At 38.8% G+C, this 14,809-nt stretch overlaps 1 long non-coding RNA gene across 1 annotated transcript in view; it reads right to left on the bottom strand.

Annotated features, from left to right (window-relative positions):
- The window catches only part of LOC110204692 (uncharacterized), a 22,810-nt gene extending 13,249 nt beyond the window's left edge, over positions 1 to 9,561 (bottom strand). The window contains exons 1-2 of the long non-coding RNA XR_013484445.1: positions 9,344 to 9,561; positions 8,608 to 8,696 (exon numbers count right to left, since the gene is read on the bottom strand). This is a non-coding gene — a long non-coding RNA (uncharacterized LOC110204692). The remainder of the gene's footprint in view (positions 1 to 8,607; positions 8,697 to 9,343) is intronic.
- Between the last annotated feature and the right edge of the window lie 5,248 nt (positions 9,562 to 14,809).

Below are 14,809 nucleotides of genomic sequence, written 5' to 3'. Positions count from 1 at the left end.
CCTAATGACTCTAGAGAGAGCAAGAATCAAACAGAAACAAAAAATGAAAAAATAGATGGAAATGTAAAATACCTCATCAGTAAAACAACCCACCTGGAAAACACATCCAGGAGACACAATTTAAAAATTACTGGACTACCTGAAAATCATGATGAGAACAAGAGCCTGGACAGTATCTTTCAGGAAATCATAAAGGAAAACTGTCCAGAAGTCCTAGAACCAGAAGGTAAAATAACCATAGAAAGAATACACCACTCACCACCTGAAAGAGATCCCAAATTGAAAACGCCAAGGAATATAATAACAAAACTAAAAAATTACCAGATGAAAGAGAAGGTGCTGCAAGCAGCCAGAAAGAAACAATTTAAATATCATGGAACCACAGTAAGGATTACACAGGACCTTGCAGCTTCTACGTTAAAGGACCACAGGGCATAGAACATGATATTCCATAAGGCAAAGGAGCTTGGATTGCAGCCAAGGATCAACTACCCAGCAAAAATGAGCATGATGTTTCAAGGCAGGAGATAGATATTCAACGAAATAGGGGACTTCCAAACCTTCCTCATAAAAAGGCCAGGGCTCAACAAAAAATTTGATCTGCAAGTACAAGATTCAAGAAAGATGAAAACATGTATGGGACAGAAAGATACAATATGTTGTTAATAAGGGCATACTGTTTACATCCCTACAAGGGAAGATGACACTTGCGACTCTTGAGAACTGTATTGTTATTACACCATCTTAAAGGAGTATACATAAAGAAGGTGGATATTAGTTGACTTTGCTGTACTGATAAAAAAAATTCTAATCAAGTGGGTTACATGGATCCAAATAAGTGGATCAATCTGATCTTAGAAAATGTACTGAGAAAGGAGGAGGCAGACAAGGATAAATTGCATTACAGGGAAAGAAGACACAAAATCCTATTACAGCACAGGGAAAGGGGGGGGGGAGCCTTGTTTGAACCTTACTCTCATCAGATTTGGCTTGGGAAGGGAACAACATAATCAGTTGGGTATGGAAATCCAACTTGCCCTGTGGGCAGTAGGAGGGAGAGTGGGAAAGAAAAGAGAGGGAGGAAAGAAGCACTAAGGTAAAGGGGAAGAAAAGGGAAAGGGATAATAGAAGGGAAGAGAGACTGAAGGAGGTCAAAAAGCAAAACACTAGTGAGGGGACTAAAGGAGAAAGAAAAGCATAAACAGGGGGTAAAAAGGGAGGAGAAAATGACACAGACAGTATTCATAACTGTGAATGTGAATGGGATGAACTCTCCCATAAAAAAGAAATGGATTGCAGAATGGATGAAAAACCATAATCCTACAATATGTTGTTTACAGGAAACACATATGAAAAAGAGTGACACATACAGGGTAAAGGTAAAAGGCTGGAGCAGAATATATTATGCTTCAGCTGAAGTTAAAAAAGCAGGGGTAGCAATCCTGATCTCAGACAAAGCAAAAGCAAAAGTACATCTAATCAAAAGAGATATGGAAGGAAACTATATCCTGCTAAAAGGTACCATAGACAATGAAGTAATATCATTACTAAACTTATATGCACCAAATGGTATAGCATACAAATTCTTAGAGAAGTTCAGGGAGTTACATGAAGAAATAGACAGCAAAACTATACTAGTAGGGGACCTCAACGTCCCCCTCTCTGTACTAGGTAAATCTAACCCCAAAATAAACAAGAAAGAAGTTAAGCAGGTGATCAGAACATTAGAAAAGTTAGGTATGATAGAACTCTGGAGAAAACTGAATGGGGATAGAAAGGAATATACTTTTTTCTCAGCCATACATGGCACAGACACAAAACTTGACCATGTACTAGGGCATAAAAAACCTCACAATCCAATGCAGAAAGGCAGAAATATTAAATGCATCCTTTTCAGATCATGATGCAATAAAAATTACATGTAATAAAGAGCCATGGAAAGATAGACTAAAAAATAATTGTAAACTAAATAATCTAATCCTAAAAAATGATTGGGTCAAAAAATCACAAATCATAGACTCAATCAATAATTTCATTTAAGAGAATGACAATAATGAGACAACATACCAAAACTTATGGGATGCAGCGAAAGCAGTTCTTAGGGAAGTTTTATATCTCTAAATGCTTACAGAAATAAAATTGAAAAAAGAGATCACTGAATTGGGCATACAACTAAAAAAACTAGAAAAAAACAAATTAAAAATCCTCAACTTAAACACTACCAAAGGAAAAATTAAGAAAATTGAAATTAAGAAAACTATTGAACTAATAAATAAAACTAAGAACTGGTTTTATGAAAAAACCAATAAAATAGATAAACCTTTGGTTAATATAATTTAAAAAAAGAAGAAAACCAAATTACTACCATCAAGAATGAAAAGGCTGAAGGTACCACCAAGGAAGAGGAAATTACAACAGTAATTAGGAATTGTTTTGCCTAACTATATGCCAACAAATTTGACAATCTTAGTGAAATGGATACATATTTACAAAAATATAAATTGCCCAGATTAACAGAAGAGGAAGTAAAATACTTAAATAACCCCATCTCAGAAAAAGAAATTGAACAAGCCATTGATGAACTCCCTAGGAAAAAATCTCCAGGGCCAGATGAATTTACATGCAAATTCTATCAAACATTTAAAGAACAATTAATTCCAATACTATACAGACTATTTGGGAAAATAGGTGAAGAAGGAGTCTTACCAAATTCTTTTTATGATACAAATATGGTGCTGATACCTCAACCAGGAAGGGTCAAAACAGAGAAAGAAAATCATAGACACCAATTTCTCTAATGAATATAGATAAAAAATTTTTTAAACAAAATACTAGCAAACAGATTGCAGCAACTTATCACAAGAATAATACACTATGACCAGGTAGGATTTATACCAGGAATGCAGGGTGGGTTCAATATTAGGAAAACTATCACCTTAATTGAGCACATCAACACTAAAACCAACAGAAACCACATGATCATCTCCATAGATGCAGAAAAAGCTTTTGATAAAATACAACACTCATTCCTATTAAAAACACTAGAAAGCATAGGTATACATGGAGTATTTCATAAAATAATAAATAGCATCTATCTAAAACCTTCAGCAAGCATTATACGTAATGGGGACAGGCTAGGAGCATTTCCAATAAGATCGGGGGTGAAACAAGAAAGTCCATTATCACCACTGTTATTCAATACTGTACTGGAAAGGTTAGCTTTAGCAATAAGAGAAGAAAAAGAAATTGAAGGTATTAGAATAGGCAAAGAAGAAACAAAGCTATCATTCTTTGCAGATGACATGATGATATACTTAGAGAATCCTAGAGAATCAAGTAAAAAACTACTTGAAATAATAAACAACTTTAGCAAAGTTGCAGGCTATAAAATAAACCCACATAAATCATCAGCATTTCTATATATTACCAACAAAGCCCAACAGCAAGAGATAGAAAGAGAAATTCCATTTAAACTTACTGTAGACATTATAAAATATTTAGGAGTCTACCTACCAAAACAAACCCAGGAACTCTATCAACACACTTACAAAACACTTTTCACACAAATAAAATCAGATCTAAATAACTGGAAAAACATCAGTTGCTCATGGGTAGGCTGAGCTAATATAATAAAAATGACAATCCTACCTAAGCTAATTTACTTATTCAGTGCCATACCAATCAAACTACCAAAAAATTATTTTATAGAGTTAGAAAAAATTACAATGAGATTCATTTGGAAAAACAAAAGGTCCAGAATATCAAAGGAACTAATGAAAAGAAATGCAGGGGAAGGTGGCCTAGCAATTCCAGATCTTAAATTGTATTATAAAGCAGCAATCATCAAAACTGCTTGGTACTGGCTAAGAAATAGAGTGGTGGATCAATGGAATAGGTTAAATATGCAAGACACATAGTCAATGACTATAGTAATCTATTATTTGATAAACCCAAAGACCCCAGCTTCTGGGATAAGAACCCACTCTTTGAAAAAAACTGCTGGGAAAACTGGAAAAGAGTATGGCAGAAACTAGGCATAGACCCAAATCTCACACCATATACCAAAATAAAGTCAAAATGGGTTCATGACTTAGATATAAAGGCTGATACTATAAGTGGGAAACAAGGAATAGTTTACCTCTCAGATCTATGGAGAACAGAAGAATTCATGACCAAACAGGATATAGAGAACATTATGAAAAGCAAAATGGATAATTTTGATTACATTAAATTGAAAAGTTTTGTACAAACAAAGCCAATGCAACTAGGATTAGAAGGAAGGTAGAAAATTGGGAAAGAATTTTTACAACCAGTCTCTCTGATAAGGGCCTCATTTCTAAAATATATAGAGAATTAAGACAAATTTATAATACAAGCCATTCCCCAATTGATAAATGGTCAAAGATATGAACAGACAGTTCTCAGATGAAGAAATTAAAGCATCTATAGTCATATGAAAAAATGCTCTAAATCATTATTGATTAGAGAAATGCAAATCAAAACAACTCTGAGGTACCACATCACACCTATCAGACTGGCCAACATGACAAAACAGGAAAATGATAAATGTTGGAGAAGATGTGGGAAAATTGGAACATTAATGCACTGTTGGTGGAGTTGTGAAATGATCCAACCATTTTGGAGAACAATTTGGAACTATGCCCAAAGGGCTACAAAAATGTGCATACCCTTTGATCTAGCAATAGCACTTCTAGGCTATATCCCAAAGAGATCATAAAAATGGGAAAGGACCCACGTGTACAAAAATATTCACAGCAGCTCTTTTGTGGTGGCAAAGAATTAGAAATTGAGAGGATGCCCATCAATTGGGGAATGGCTGAGCAAGCCATTGTATATGAATGTAAAGAATATTATTGTGCTATAAGAAATGATGAACAGGCTGACTTCAGAAAAACTGGAAAGACTTGTATGGTCTGATGCTGAGAGAAGTGAGCAGAACCAAGAGAACTTTGTACACAATAACAGACACATTGTGATGACAATATTGATAAACTTAACCCTTCTCAGCATTACAAGCACCTAAGACATCTCCAGAGGCCTTGTGATAGAAAAGGCTCTCCATATCCAAAGAAAGAACTATGGAAGTTGAATCGCTATCATTTTTTTCTCTTCTGTTGAGTTTTGTTTCCTCTTTCTGATGGTACCTCCTATTGGTTTTAATTTTTACTTACAACTTCACTAATGTGAAAATATGTTTAATAGGAATGTAAATGTATAGCCTATATCACATTGTGTGCCGTCTTGGGGAAGGTGGTAGGGAGGAAGGTGGAGAAAAATTATGAACTCAAAAGCATATGGAAGTGACTGTTGATAAATCAAAAGAAATTAATAAAATTTAGTGAAAAAAAGTAGTTATTTTGTCCAATTATATGCCTATAAATTTAACAGTTTCAGTGAAATGGAAGAATATTTACAAAAATATAAATTGCTTAGATTAGCAGAAGAGGAAATAGAATATCTAAATAGACCTCTTTTAAAAAAAGAAATTGAACAAACGATAAACGAGGTTCCTAAGGTAAAAGCACCAGGACCAGATGGATTTACAAGTGAATTCTATCCAACATATTACATAAATTATTTTGAATAGGCAAAAAAGAAATCCTACCAAACTCCGTTTATGAAAGACATGTGATACTGACACCAAAACCAAGAAGAGTAAAAACAGAGAAAGAAAATTACAGACCAATTTCATTAATGAATATGGATACAAAAATCGTAAATAAAAGACTAGCTGAAAGATTACAACAATATATCCTGAAGATTATACATTATGATCACATGGGATTGATACCAGGAGTGCAGAGATGATTTATCGTAAGGAAAAGTATTAAAATAATTGATTATATTAACAATAAAAGTTTTTTAAAAATCACATGATGCTATCAATAAATGTAGACAAGCTTTTGATGAAGAACACCACTCATTTCTATTTAAAACACTTAAAGTCTTGGGTCTAAATGGATTTTTCCTTAAATTGATAAAAAGCATTTATCTAAAACATCAGCAAGCATTATTTGTAATAGAGATAAGCTAGAAGTCTTCCCAGAAAGATCAGGGGTGAAACAAGGATATCCACTGTTACCAAGATTTTTCAGTATTGTATTGGAAATCCTAGCAACAGCAATAAGAGAAGAAAAAGAAATAGAAAGAATCAGAATAGGCAATTAGGTAATAAAACTATCTCTTTCTGCAGATGACATGATGATATACTTGGAAAATCCCACTCACTTTAGTTAAAATAATTAACAAAGTAGCAGGTTATAAAGTAAATCCACCTAATTCATCAGCATTCCACATAGCATAAACAAAACCCTGCAAGAAGAATAGTAAAAGAGATGCCATTTAAAATAACTGTAGACAATATAAATACCTGGGAGCACAACTGCCAAAACAAATCCAGGAGCTATATAAATAAAATTAAAAAACTTTTTATACAAATAAAATCAGATTTAAACTGATTTAGAGGAATTTTAATTGTTCCTGGGTAGACAGGGCCAATAACAAAAATGACAATTTTATTTAAACTAATTTATATATTCAATGCTATCCCAATTAAATAACGAAAAAATTATTCTACTGAATTAGAAAAAATAACAAAATGTATTTGGAAGAACAAAAAGTCAAGAATGTCAAAGAAACTAATGAAAAACATGTAAGGAAGGAAGTTTGCAGTGCCAGACTTTGACTATATTATAAGGCAGTAATTATCAAAACTACCAGTTCTGGCTAAGAAATAGAAAGGTAGATAAATGGAACAGAAGAGACATACAATTTACAGTAACAAATAAATAGAATAACCTTGTATTTGACAGGGTAAAGACTTAAAGTAGGATAAGAATTCATTATTTGCGGGCACTAGGTGGAACAACAGATATAGCACATGCCCTGAAGTGAAGAGGACCTGAGTTCAAATCAACCTCAGACCAAATACTTCACATTACTAGCTGTGTAACCCCGGGCAAGTCACTAATCCTAACTGACTAAAAATTTAAACATTTAAAATAATTCATTATTTGCTAAAAATTCTGGGAAAACTGGAAAGCAGAATGGCAGAAATTGCGGTAGATCAGTATCTTACACCATTCATCAAATTAATGTCAAATGGATACATGAATTAGATATAAAGAGAGATACAACAAGAAAATTACAAACACGAAACGTATCAGAATTATGGATAGGCAAACAATTTATGAATAAATAAGAGGTAACAGTAGTGTGAGGTGTAAAACTGATAACTTTGATTACATTAAATTTTTTAAAATGTATTATTTTCAGGGGCAGCTAGGTGGCACAGTAATAGAACACTTGCCATGGAGTCAGGAGAACCTGAGTTCAAATCAGCCTCAGACACTTAACACTCACTTAGCTGTGTGATTCTGGTAAGTCACTTCACCCCATTGCCTACCAAAAAAAAAAAATTTAAATAAAATAATATTTATTATTTCCCCAGTTACATGTAACAATTTTAATATCACTTTTTAAACTGTGAATTGAAAATTCTTTCTCTTTCTCTCTTCCCACCCTCCTACCCCCCCAGTGAGAAGGCAAGCAATTGATATAGGTAATACATTTGTAGTCTTGTGAAAGAAGAAGACAAAAAAAAAAACCTCAGGAAAATAAATTTAAAAAGTATGTTTCAATCTGTATTCAGACACCATCAGTTCTTTCTCCACAAATGGATAGCGTTTTTCATCATAAGTCCTTCAGAGTTCTCTTGGATCACTCTATTGCAGAGAATAGCTGGTCACTCACAACTGATCATCTTACAATATTGCTGTTAGTTTGTATACAATGCATTTCACTTTGTATCAGCTCATGTAAGTCTTTCAGGTTCTTCTGAGACATGCTGCTCTTCATTTCTTACAGGACAACAATATTTCATCATAATCACTTACACATACCATAATTTGTTAAGTGTTCCCATTTATTTATTTCCTTTTTTTAACTACTGAAACGTAAATGTAAATAAAAGAACATATTACCAACTTAAATATTTTAACTTAAATACAAAGGGGAAAAAAGCATGTCATGTGCACAGCAGAATGTAAGAGATTCAAAATATATAGCAACAAATTTCCATTCAAGAAAGCCTATATAATGCTGTTCATCTTTGGTTTGCTTCCTTGTTGGTTTTCTTTTGTTCTCTGCTGTGCACTTTTTGTTTTTTTTTCCTCTTTATCTCCCGCCCAGGATATAATTAAGCACAGACACATTTATATATAGATATACATGAACATGCATAAACATACACTTTCTGTAACAAATTCTTCTTCTGATCTTTGTCTCACGTTTGTGCTACCTCATCTCCTAACCCTCCTACCTCTTCTACTTTACTGACATTCCACACCTTGCCCTCCAATTACTTAACCTGTCCATCCTTCAAGGATTGCTCCCTTATTCTCCATTTCCATTAATCTAAAGTAAAGTAATTAGGCCTTTTTTTGTGTGGGGAGAGGATACATTGGTGTCTCTGGCTATAATTCTCTGATGCCCACGATTTCTAGTGTTACAGCACAGGACAAAGAAACCTACCCCAAGGGCTCTGGCCTGAGATGCTATTTCAGGAAAGCTGCAACTTGCACTCACCTTCCCGGGCCCGGGTTTCGGGGCAGAAGCCATTCCCTCTTCCTCCAGGCTGTCCTCCTGGGGCAGAGCAAAGGCCACAGAAGGCAGAGCTGGGGAGGAAAGGAGAAGCAGGAGAGTGAGGGGTCACGCTGGAGGTCTGCCCTGCTCAGACCAGACGTTCTCACTTCTCCAGTGCGGGGAGATCAGGGGCGGGGGCAGGGACCAAAAGGAAGCGGTCATTTCTCTCCCGGGGGGCGGGGAGGCCTTTCTTGAGTCCAGCATCTCCTTACAAAGTGGAGGACAAACAGATGACCCTTTCAACACGGGGAGGGCACGGGCCCAGGCAGCATCAGGGAAGGCTTCCCGGAGGAGGGGCTAACCAGGACGATGCTGAGCGAGGAGTGAGAACCAGAGAGACACACGCCGGGAGCACGTTCCCTGGGAGTCTGGGCAAGGGGCAAGCACAGAAGCCTGGAGGGGCAGACCCTGACCAGGGTCACTGGATGCGGGCGTGACTAAGGAAGGATTAAACACCGCTCCCAGGCTCCGCCTCCGCCCGCTCGGCCTCCAACCCCCACCTCTCCCCCCACCACAGTCCGCCCCAGACCCCTGGTAGTCTCGGGGGGCTTCCTGCCTCCTCTAACGGACGCTCCTCCCATTCTCCGAGTGCTCCCCAGCCAGCCCCCGGTGCGCCGACCCCGCCGCACCCCCGCACCGGCTCCGCCAGAGACTGGCCCCGCTCTCTGTCCCCGCTCACCCCAACACACTTCAGCCTACCACAGAGAAAAGGAGGCGGGAAGCAGCAAGCCTGGAAAACTGGGAGAGAAAAGGAAGCGGAAGTGTCGTAAAAAGAAGGAACTCTCTCCCTCCCGCCCTTGAGCTTGTATAATGCCCGTGAAGTGAGCACGGCTTTAAGGGAATCCTAGTCTGGAAGCTGAGGCGCCTTGTGCGCATGCCTGGGTCTCGTCCCTTCCCCCGGGCTGGAATGCGGTCCTGCATCCCTGCTTGCCCCTCTCCTCACCGACCTTCCTGCCAGGAGCCCCGCCCCCTCCCTATCTCCCCTTACCTCATGACTGACGGTTTTTTGGTAGACGGACTACATAAAACTAACAGCTGACGTTTACTCGGAACTTACTGTGTTCTAGGCACCGTTAAGTATTTTACACTGACTGTCTCACCTGGTCCTCACACCAACCCTGGAAATCAGGTGCTATTATGGTGCCCAGTTTATAGATGTGGCAACTAGGGTGAAGTGACTTGTCTAGGGACACACAGCTAGCAAGTGCCTGAACTTGGATTTAACTCAGGTCTTCCGTAGGCCATACCCACAACTGTATGAAACTCTGACCTGGCAATACCACTACTAGGTCTGTATCCCAAAAGAGAAAAAACAAAAAGCAAAAGGACGTATGTGTTAGAAAATATATATATTTACAGCAGCCCTTTTCTGGGAGTGAAGAATGAGAAGTTAAGGGGATGCCCATCGCTTGGGCAATGGCTGAATGAGTTGTGGTGTGTGATTATGATGGAATATTATTGTAGTATAAGAAATTATGAGGAAGATGCTCTCATAAAAACCTGGAAAGACTTGCATGGGCTGATGCAAAGTGAAATGTACTGTGTACAAAGTAACAGCAATATTGTAACATCATCACCTGTGAATGACTTAGCTACTCTCAGCAATACACTGGTTCAAGACAATTCTGTGGGACTTAATGACTGTGGGAAAAACGATATCCGTCCCTAGACAAAGAATTGATGGTGTGTAAACACTGATTGAAGCATATTTTTAAGAACTTTATTTTTCTTGAGGTTTCTTTGTCTATGTTTTTTTTTACAACATAACTATTATGGATATGTTTTGCATGACTACATATGTATAACCTATATGGAATTGCTTGTTTTTTCAAGGGGGGGAGGAAAGGAGAGAATTTCAAACTCAAAGTTTCAAAAATGAACCTTGTTTTACATGTAACTGGGAAAAACAAAGTACTAAATAAAAGCTAAAAGACAGAGAGATTAATCAGTATAACAAACTGCACACAAAATATACAGAAGCAATCAAGCATAGTAGCCTAGTGTTTGATAAATCCCAGTGATCTATCTATTCGGGTAAGAATTTCCTATTTAACACACACTTTTTCAAAAACTGGAAAGCAGTTACACGTGAACTATTTATAGATCAACTTCTCATACCACATACAAAGATAAACTCCAAATAGGGATATGACTTAGACACAATGGGTGACAGCATACGGAAATTAGAAAATCAAGAAAGAAATTACCTGTCACATCTGGTGGTAGTCCTTCTCCATCAGTCTTGAAAAGGACCAAAACGACATCACTCTATTGCAGTCAAGGTACAGTGTATTCAACTGTGAATGATCAGATCAATATGAGCTTGGAAAGCTCTACCTCAAGTCAGGCACAAATAGTCCATGCGAACATTTGGAGTGGAGATGTCTCTAAATTTGTGCAGTTCACATATCTTTTGAGCTACTGCAATTCTGCTTTGCTCACAGAACACAGTGCCTTCTTTGACAGGGATATACCATGTGGGTTGGTCCTTTGCCAATGTCTCCCATGTCACACAAGTGATTCCGAAGTTCTTCAGAGAGACATTAGAAGTGTCCTTGGTATTGCTTCTTTTGACCTCATGGGAGAACTTGCTTTGTGTGAGTTCTCCATACAATAGTCTTTTAGGTAAACATGGATTTGGCATTCAAAAAGCATGGCCAGCCAATTGGAGTCACACTCTCTGCAGTATAGTTTGAATGCTTGGCAGTTCAGATAGAGAAAGGATCTTAGCCGGGTACTTTGGCCACTTCATCTTCAGAATCTTCGAATGACAATTCAAATGTAAGGGATTTGGTTTCATGGCATGGCATTGGTATCCTGTCCAGGATTCAAAGGTATGCAAGAGTGAGTTCAGCACAACAGCTTTGCAGATGTTCAGTTTCTTAGACATTCCAATACTTCTTTTTCCTCACACTTTCTTTATGAGCCTCCCAAACACTGAGCTAGTTCTGGCAATGGGTACGTCAATCTCATCTTCTATGTGTACATCCATGAAAGTACACTGCCAGGGTAAGTGAACTTATCCACAGCATTCAATATTTCTCCATTTCGAGACAGCTAGTGGATAGAGCACTGGCCCTGGATTCAGGAAGACCTGAGTTCAAATCCAGCCTCAGACACATAACATTTACTACCTGTGTGACCCTAGGCAAATCACTTAACATTGCCCAATCAAAAAAATTTTTTTTCTCCACTTGTTATAACCAATGGTTCCACACATGGATTTTGTGGTGCTCGCTGGTAAACAGCCTGTGGTTTTTTTTGGTGTTAATTGTTAGGGCAAAATTAGCAGAAGGGGCAGACAATTGATCTACACTTTCTTGCATCTCAGCTGAGGGGACTGCACTGAGTCCACAATCATCTGCCAACAGAACGTTGCACACCGACTCTCCCTCCACTTTAGTCTCAGCTTGTAGCCTTTTGAAGTAAAATGATTTACTGCCTGTGAGGCAGCTGACCTTGATGCCATTTTTCTCTTCACGGAAGGCATCTGACAACATCACTGAAAACACCCCCTCAAAACTATGGGAGCAAACACACAGCCCTGCTTCACTGTATGGGTGACTGGAAAGCTTGAGATCATCACCCATTATGCAGAACTTTTGCAAGCATGCCATCATAAAATTGGAGAACACTGATAAACTTCTCCAGGTAACCAAATTTTCCCATAATTTTCAACAAGCCTTCATGAGTGACAGAAAATATCAAAGGCTTTGATTGGTGGGACCAATGAACACTGTATATAGACCTCTGTTCTGCTCATGGCATTTCTCCTAGAGCTCTTGGGCAGGAAACACCATGCTGACCATTTCTTGGTCCTTTCTGAAGCCACACTGACTCTCAGGTAGATGACCACCTTCCAGGTAGAGAATTAGCCTATCGAGGAGGACTCTAGCAGGGATCTTCCTGGCAATAACTAAGAGAGAGACCCCTATGTGATTTTCATAGGACAGTCTATTTCTTTTCCCTGTATAGAGATGGACGATGGAGGCATCCTTGAACCCCTGAGGAATTACCTCCCCTTGTCATGTAACCCAAAAAAATTGAGTTAGGTTTTGTATGGGCACTGGACACCTTGCCGTGTAAATCTCAGCTGGAATAAAATAAGCACCAGGCACTTTGCCACACAACAGGAGCCTAACAACATTCAAAGCCACTTCTTCAGTTGGAAATTTGGCTACAGAGAGGCTGACTTCAATGTGAGGTAAATGGTCAGTGGCTTCATCATTGATTGATGGTGGTCTACTGAGAATACTATGGAATTGTTCAGCCTGTCTCACCAAGATCACATCCTTAACACTAATCAATGTGGCTCCATCAGCACTGAGTAGTTGAAATGTACCATAGGTCTTGGCCCATAAATAGCCTTCAGAACATCACAGAAGCACTTTGGATTGTTACTATCAGCATCAAACTGAATTTCATCTGCCTTCTGACTGAGCCAAGAATCTCGCATCTTTGTAACCGTTGCTTGTGCTTTACTTCTGATGAAGTTAAATGCTGCCTTCTTAGAGTTGGATAGTAAACCTGCTGGCAAACCTTATGGAGTTCCAATTTTTCTTTTAGCAGCTTCTGAATTCCACTTCATTTTTCTCAAACCAAGTTTGATGCTTGTGAGAATTCTGGGCCAGATGCATAAATGCAGTGCTGCACACCAAATATCTGCAAGCTGCCCACTCTTTTTTTTTGGGGGGGGGAGTGAGGCAATTGGGGGTTAAGTTACTTGCCTAGGGCCACACAGTTAGTAAGTGTCACGTGTGTGAGGCCGGATTTAAACTCAGGTGCTCTTGACTCGAAGGCCACAGTTCTGTCCATTGTGCCACCTAGCTGCCCCCTGCCCATTCCTTTTCTGCTCCACTATGGCTAACCCTGTGTTGGCTCAGTTTTCTCTCCAAGTTAGCAATGAACTGTCCCCGCTCAGAGAAGGGCTCTAATCTGCTGACATTAAGTCATCTGTTAGTTGTCTTTCCTTGGTATCAGCGCATTTGTGGAATGTGAACATTTAGCATGGAGAGCATAAATCTATATTTAGTGTAGAACTCTGTACCGCACATCCCCTTCATTACTCTTACATCCTGTCTGCCTCTTCTACTCACAATGACATAGGTTATTAAATACCAATGCTTTATATGAGCATGAATTCATGAAGTCATTTTGCATTGAGGTAAATGGAAGACAGTGTTGTTATGAGATGCACACGTCTTCAGCAGTAGGTGACTGTTGCTGCTTTTGACTTCATTTCTCCCAAGGACTCTTTTCTGTGTCTAGGAGTCTGTGCCTACATTTGCACTTAGGTCACCCAGAATTATAAACTTGTCCTCTTTCAGATACGGATGATGAGCATCTCCAGATGTTCATTAAATGTTTCTTTGACCACATTTGGCTTCACTATGGTGGGAGAGTATGTACTGATGAGCATGGTGTAGTGCTTTTCTGCAATTGTATTATCATGAGCCTGTCATTCACTCCTTTTGGATGCATACAAGTTGTGGATGAGATAGCTTTCATTGCAAAACCTACACCACCTACATGGAGCTCCCTTTTTACTGTGGTCCATCCAGAAAAACACATATCCACCTCTGACTTCAGTAAGTTGAACTTCACTTGCCAGCCTTGTTTCATTCAAGGCTGTCATTTGGATGTGATGCCTGCTGGGCTCTCTCACAATACGAACTGTTCATTTTTCAGGCGTACTGGATTTTGTGTTGTCTGCAATTGTGCGAACATTTCACGTACCAATGGTGAGTGCAATCATTGCAAAAGGTTTTGTCCTTTGTTGTGCTTCAGCCACAGTGTGGGATCTCCATCTGCCTCAGTATGCAGGCCAGGGTTGGGTGAAGAAGACAATGTTTAGGGCACCTATTCTGGGTCCCTTCCTCTCACTACGAGGTGAGCATACAGTCGTTCAAAAAGGCTGCTCAGACACCCAGGGAGCTGCCTGATCCCAGAGATATTTTAGTCCAGTGAGGAGACAACCCCGTGGGCTGGGCCCCCTGTGGGCAGAACTGTGACCATAACTCTTAGGGTACCTGCACCTGCTGCTCTGTCATTTGCCTGTCACCACAGGACTCAAAGATAGGTCAAAATGGTAAAATGGTTGATGTCTTTTGATTCATGCATAAATTCGATTTAAGTGAGGCATTGT

This window comes from Phascolarctos cinereus, unplaced genomic scaffold (genome assembly GCF_003287225.1).
Source record: "Phascolarctos cinereus isolate Bilbo 61053 unplaced genomic scaffold, phaCin_HiC Scaffold_2;HRSCAF=192, whole genome shotgun sequence".
Classification (NCBI taxonomy): domain Eukaryota; kingdom Metazoa; phylum Chordata; class Mammalia; order Diprotodontia; family Phascolarctidae; genus Phascolarctos; species Phascolarctos cinereus.
This window is presented reverse-complemented; position numbering and strand designations above follow the sequence as displayed.